The following is a 7,357-nucleotide window of genomic DNA, read 5'->3' on the forward strand; positions in this document are numbered from 1 at the left end:
CCCATGGTAAGGTTTTAATATTAGAGAGTGTAGGTACTATCCCAACTGGGTACACCTTGGCGTTGGTGGGATAGCTTTATGCTTTTTTCAAAAACAGTGTTTACTAAGTACCCTATGTTTATATGCACTATGCTTTTATTTAGTTACAGCAGGGTATTTTTTCACAATTTTTTCCTTGGTTTCTCTTTGTCTCATGGCCAGTGTGAACATGGTCTCACAAGTACCATCTCATACTCCGGCTCACTTTTTTTTTTTTTTTTTTTCTCTCTCTCTGCTCTTTCTTCTCTGCTGCTAGTTCTTTTTTCTACCTGATTCTTGATCCCCCCCCCCACCCGATCCTTACCCCACTTTCCTGTATCCGGTCAGTGTTTTGTAGGGGGTTCAACACTGTTTCTGACCCAACATGCATAAACCAGGGAACTTGGAGGTGAAATGTGGGACATTGAATGTGAAAGGTTTACATAGCCCGGGTAAGAGGTCTATCCTGGCAAATACGTTAAAAAAAACGGGGGTCCAAATTGCTTTCCTGCAAGAAACGCATCTGTGCAAACATAAACCGTTTAAATTGACATCTACTTTTTTGTAAAACATAAAGACCTCGAAAGGATCTCGAAAGCCCAGATAGATAGCATATCATTCTCTGACCATGCACTTTGCACTGTGTCTATGGTGCTACAGTCTCCGTTTCCACAGCAGTGGCAGTGGAGACTGAACACTTCCCTACTGGAGGACCATGAAAGTCTTCAGTCAGTACAGAACTCCCTGACTGAATACTTTACGTTGAACGCGGGTGGGGATACATCACCAACGACGGTCTGGGAGGCCCACAAATGTGTTATTCGAGGGTTTCTCATACAGCAAGGGGCAAGAAGAAAGAGGGAAAGGGAACTAGAGGTCAACAGACTGCTAACACAGCTGAGAGATCTGGAAACACAACATAAGCAGATGCCCTCGGCGGAGGTGGGAGGAGCCTTATTCAAAGTCCGGGACGAGCTACGGAAATTACTTAACAGCAAGGCAAAAGGGGTCCTTAATAGATGCCGTAGACATCTTTATGAATTTGGGAACAAGTGTAGCAAGACATTAGCGAGAGCACTCAGACAACAACAGGCGACAACCTTTATATCAAAAATTTCCCCTACACACCCTCAGGGATCAATATTACATTCTTCGGCAGAAATTGCGGAGACGTTCCAAAAATTCTATGCATCCTTATATAATTTAGAGACACATGACCCCACTTTGTCAAAATCATCTATTAAAAGTAAAATTTCAGAGTACATCAGAGAAGCAAAAATGCCGCGGTTGACAGACTCCGAGATAGCCGCATTGGAAATTCCAATTTCAAATCAAGAGCTGGTGGACGCAATAGGGTCATCCAAATCGGGAAAGGTACCTAGGCCTGATGGACTCCCCCTCGTATACTACAAAAAACTTAAGGAGATTATATCCCCACACCTCCTGTCAGCCTTTAATTCTAGGGCTTCAGAGGGCTCAACTCCCAATGCAGATTCATTGAGAGCACACATCACGGTAATACCTAAGATGGGGAAAGACCCAACACAATGTGCTAGCTATCGCCCGATATCCCTGTTGAATGTGGATACAAAATTATTTGCTAAAATCCTTGCAAGCAGGCTGGCACCTCTGATCTCTCAAATAATCCACCCAGATCAGGCGGGGTTTATGGCGGGTCGTGAGGCACGTGATAACACAGTTAAGGCCATTAATTTGATATATAAAGCTAAAATTGGGGGTCTACCCTCTATCCTGCTGTCAACTGATGCCGAAAAGTCTTTTGATTAGAGTGGATTGGAACTTTATGGAAGCCACGCTCGGGTATCTGGGGTTGGGAAGTGGAATGATGGGTTGGATCATGTCTTTATACTCGGTACCCTCGGCGAGAGTCCGAGTGAATGGGATTCTGTCGGACCCATTTAAAATATCTAATGGCACCCGTCAGGGGTCTCCCTTAATCTTCATCTTGATTCTAGAACCCTTCCTCAGACACGTACAAGCCAACTCAGATATTGCGGGTATTAGGGTGGGCCATGTTACGCACAAAGTAGCTGCATATGCGGACGATCTCCTGTTTTTCGTGTCAGCCCCCAGGATCTCCCTGCCCAACTTAATGAAGGAATTCCGGAGATACTCCAGTTTATCAAATTTCAAGATAAATTTCACGAAATCTGAGGCACTTAACATAAATCTCTCATCCAAAGAGGTGGAAGAGTTGAAGGGATCGTTTAATTTCCGATGGGCATCCCAATCTCTAAATTACCTGGGGATACGGCTGACTGGGGATCTCGGTCTGCTCTACTCTCAGGGAATGTGAGGCGATCCGGCCCTTCTGGAGGGGAGTGTCTGATATCATTTCACGGGTGACGGGTGGAGAGGAGGAATTGGGACCTGCTGCCGCCCTGTTACATCACTGTGGGACTTCTGAAAAAATATACAAAAAATCTTTGAGGAAATTCCTCCTCATGGCGGCGAGAGTGTGCATCCCAGAGAGATGGAGGAGCACGGCACCCCCTTCGCTGGTTCAATGGATCAATAAGGTCAATGACCTCATGTATATGGAGGATCTAACTTCATCATTACACAACTCATATGAGAAATTTTGGGCCACGTGGAGGGAGTGGATGGACTTCCAGCACTCGGAGAACTATGGTGCTCTGGTGGGCAGTGTTGAGGCGGCTGAGGGAACCACAGAAGGTAATACATAAGCGGATCCCCAGACCCCCCCCCCCCCCACCCCTTGTTACCCTCACCTGGCCCCTCTATCTCCCAGCCCCCCCACCCCTTCTTACCCTCACCTGGCCCCACCACCTCCCAGCCCCCCCCATCCCTTCTTACCCTCACCTGGCCCCTCCACCTCCCAGCCCCCCCCACCCTCCTCCTTTTCCCCAGTTTCTCACTCATTTCTATTCTTTGTTTTATTTCTCTTGCTTTCTTTCTGGTCTTTTTCTCTTTCGCTTCTTACTATTCTTGGTGAGTTACGTATGTTACCTGTTAAATGTGAATTTATTCTTTGAAAAAGCTAGATGGAACCTTGAATGTCTATACACCTGAAAGGGGGCATTTGCGGGAACATTTTCTGTCACGATGTAAAAATGTAAAGTGTGCCTTATGTCCTATTTCTTGGTGTGTTGAATGTATCTTACAAAGGTCCATTTGATCTTAAGAACTGTTACGTGTACTGTTAAAGAATTACATTTATAAATAAAAGAATTTAAAAAAAAAAACATGGTGGTGGCAGCATCATGCCAGAGGGTTATTTTTCAGCTTCAAGTACAGCGATATCCTGGAAGAAAACCTCTTCCAGAGTGCTCAGGACCTCAGACTTGGCCAAAGGTTCACCTTCCAACAAGACAATGACCCTAAGCACACAGCTAAAATAACAAAGGAGTGGCTTCGGAACAACTCTGTGACTATTCTTGACTGGCCCAGCCAGAACCCTGACCTAAACCCAATTGAGCATCTCTGGAGAAACCTGAAAATAGCTGTCCACCAACGTTCACTATCCAAACTGACGGAACTGGAGAGGATCTGCAAGGAAGAATGGCAGAGGATCCCCAAATCCAGTGTGAAAAACTTGTTGCATCATTCCAAAGAAGACTCATGGCTGTACTAGCTCAAAAGGGTGCTTCTACTCAATACCAGCACCTGGCACTCCCCTGCAGAAACCTTGCACACATCAACATACACAGCCTTTCTGACTCTATCCTACCACTGTCCTCCAAATCTTCACTCCACGACACAAACAGTGCCACCACTTTCTACAACGCCACTCTCACATCAGATATTGATTCAGTTGCTCCTCTTGTGCACAGCAGAGTGAGACGAATCAATAGACAGCCCTGGCACAACAGCCTCACTAAAAAGCTTCGGCACGTGTCTAGGGCTGCAGAGCGGCGCTGAAAGAAAACGCACTCCCAGGAAGACTTCACCACATTCAAAAATGCAATTCACACATTTCGTTTGGCCCTTACCTCTGCTAAACAGGATTAGTTCAGAGCTTTCATATCCTCTTTAACACACAACTCCAAACAGCTATTTAATACTTTTACCTCCCTCCTTCGCCCACCACTGCCCCCTCAAACCTCCCTCATCTCCGCAGAAGAATTTGCTACACATTTCAAAGAAAAGATCGACCAAACCAGACAAGTCTTTTCTGCTCAACCACCACAACCCCTTCATATAACAGACCACTGCCCCTCCCCCATAAACTTCCTCCCCATCATCACCGAAGGAGAGCTTGCACATCTTCTCTCAAAAGCGCACCTCACCACCTGCGCACTTGACCCCATCCCATCCCACCTCTTCCCCAACCCCACCACTATCCTTATTCCCGCCTTAACCCATCTCTTCAACCTATCTTTAACAACTGGTACCTTCCCTTCTGCCTTTAAACATGCAACAGTCACACCGATCCTAAAGAAACCTTCCCTCGACCCAACCTCTACTACCAGCTATCGCCCCATATCACTACTCCCATTTGCCTCAAAACTCCTGGAACAGCACGACCATGCTGAACTTTCCTCCCACCTCTCCTCTAACTCTCACTTTGACAACCTACAGTCCGGCTTCTGTCCACATCATTCCACTCAAACTGCCCTGACTAAAATCACAAATGACTTACATACTGCCAAAGCTAACAACCGCTTCTCTATACTCCTACTTCTAGACCTATCCTCAGCCTTTGACACTGTCGACCACTCCCTGCTACTACAGATCCTCTCTTCCCTTGGTGTCAGAGAACTCGCCCTCTCTTGGATCTCTTCATACCTCTCCAACCGCAATTTTAGTGTCTCCCTCTCCCACACAACCTCTTCATCTTTCCATCTCTCTGTTGGCGTCCCTCAAGGCTCTGTCCTGGAAACCTTACTCTTTTCCATCTATACATTTGGCCTGGGACAACTCATAAAGTCCCATGGCTTCCAGTACCACCTATATGCCGACGACACTCAGATCTACCTCTCTGTTCCAGATGTCACTTCTCTGCTGTCCAGAATCCCAGAGTGCCTATCGGCTATATCTTCCTTCTTTTCCTCTCGCTTTCTAAAGCTCAATGTGGCCAAAACTGAACTGATCAACTTTCCTCCATCTCACCTACACCCTCTACCTGATCTATTACAATAAATAACATCACGCTCTCCCCAGCACCCAAAGTTCGGTGCCTCGGAGTGACCTTTGACTCTGCCTTGTCCTTCATACCACAAATCCAATCCCACACCACCTCCTGCCGTTTTCAACTCAAAAATGTTTCCAGAATCCGCCCTTTCCTCAATTCTCAATCTACAAAAATGCTAGTGCATGCTCTCATAATCTCCTGCCTCGACTACTGCAACATCCTCCTCTGTGATCTCCCTGCTTACATGCTCGCCCCTCTCCAGTCCATCCTTAATTCTGCTGCCCGAATGATCCACCTCTCTCCTCAATACCACCTCGCTTCTCCTTTCTGCAAATCCCTCAATTGGCTCCCAATCTTCCATCATATCCAATTCAAACTACTAACACTGACCTACAAAGCCATCCATAATCTGTCTCCTCCGTATATCTCTGAACTAATCTCTCGCTACACTCCAAAATGTAATCTCCGCACCTCCCAAGATCTTCTTCTCTCCTCCTCTCTCATTCGCTCCTCAACTCCATGACTTCTCCCGAGCATCCCCAGTCTCCTGGAACTTGCTGCCTCAACACGTCAGACTATCTACTACACTTGCAAACTTCAAACGGAACTTGAAAACTCATCTGTTCAGAAATGCCTATAATCTCCAATGACCGCACTGCCTCACAACCGTGCGGAGCTGCTGCCGCCTCACCACCGTGCGGAGCTGCTGCCGCCTCACCACCGTGCGGAGCTGCTGCCGCCTCACCCCCGTCCCTAAAATCCTTTAGAATGTAAGCCCGCAAGGGCAGGTCCCTCTTCCCTCTGTACCAGTCTATCTATTGTAACTTCTATATGTATTTGTATATAACCCGCTTCTCATGTACAGCACCATGGAATCAATGGTGCTCTATAAATAAATAATAATAATAACAATAATAATAATAATAATACTGAGCAAAGGGTCTGAATACTTATGACCATGTGATATTTCAGTTTTTATTTTTTGTATAATTTGCCAAAATTTCTACATTTCTGTTTTTTTCTGTCAAGATGGGGTGCAGAGTGTACATTAATGAGAAAAAAAAATAACTTTTTTGAATTTACCAAATGGCTGCAATGAAACAAAGAATTAATAATTAAAAGGGGTCTGAATACTTTCCGTACCCAGTGTACCTTATTAGTGAGGCTAATAATATTAGATAAGGCGGGCTGCCAAGCACCTTCTACAAAATGTGGCCCACACCAAAAACACTCTTTCGTCCTGCTGCTCCAACATCACAAGATTAAACTGCAGCCTGTAATATTTATGAAAATAATTGTCTTTTTTTGAGTTGATCGCATCTAATCATCCATAGGAGCAAATCCACAATTAAATCTGCGACAAAATAACCATGATTCAATGAGAATTTGCATTGCAGGTTTCCCTGCAGAAAATCCAACCCATGTTACTACATACATGAACATTACATATATTAATGGACTTAGCTGTAAAGATATAATATATAATAAATCCCAGACATAATGACTAGTTGCCTTTATATATAATGATGTACTGTGTATTCAATGCTGCAAGGGAGGATAAAAACAGACTCAAATTGAGGCATTTTTTTTATAAAGATGATTTTCACATTTATTTATTTTTTTTAAAGATGTCATTATTTCATTTTGCAAAATATGTGATTCAGTGATAATGTGATTAAAAAAAAAAGCTATAGAAAACACTGCAAAAATAGTTTGCAAAACACGGAATAAAAACTATTAAAGTCTCTGGGGTCAAATCCTCAAAAATGCTTCTAAAATTGCTCAACCATTAAAATGCAATTTTGAAAAATGCTACTAAAATGCCACATACACTACACACAATACATTATTGCATTTTAGATTTTAATATACACTTTAAAACTTTAAAATGATACCTACTTTTAGTGTTTTGGCATAAGTTAACACGCTGCAAAAAAAAAAATTACATGGAGAAAAACTGTGTCAATCCAGCTCTAGGCTGCATTTCAGACTATAGTTATGTATGACTTTTGTCCCCAAGTTATTTTTTCATGTATTTTCCCCAGAATAGCAGAAATATATTTATTCTTTGACATTCATTCCTATGGATAATAGCAGAGTAACACCCCATCAGATGAGCATGGATTCATTCTCCATGATCCAATACATGCGCTATACTACATGCTGGGATTCTGTTTTATATATATATATATATATATATATATATATATATATACATATATA

The sequence above is a fragment of the Anomaloglossus baeobatrachus genome, chromosome 4, assembly GCF_048569485.1.
Source record: "Anomaloglossus baeobatrachus isolate aAnoBae1 chromosome 4, aAnoBae1.hap1, whole genome shotgun sequence".
Taxonomy (NCBI): domain Eukaryota; kingdom Metazoa; phylum Chordata; class Amphibia; order Anura; family Aromobatidae; genus Anomaloglossus; species Anomaloglossus baeobatrachus.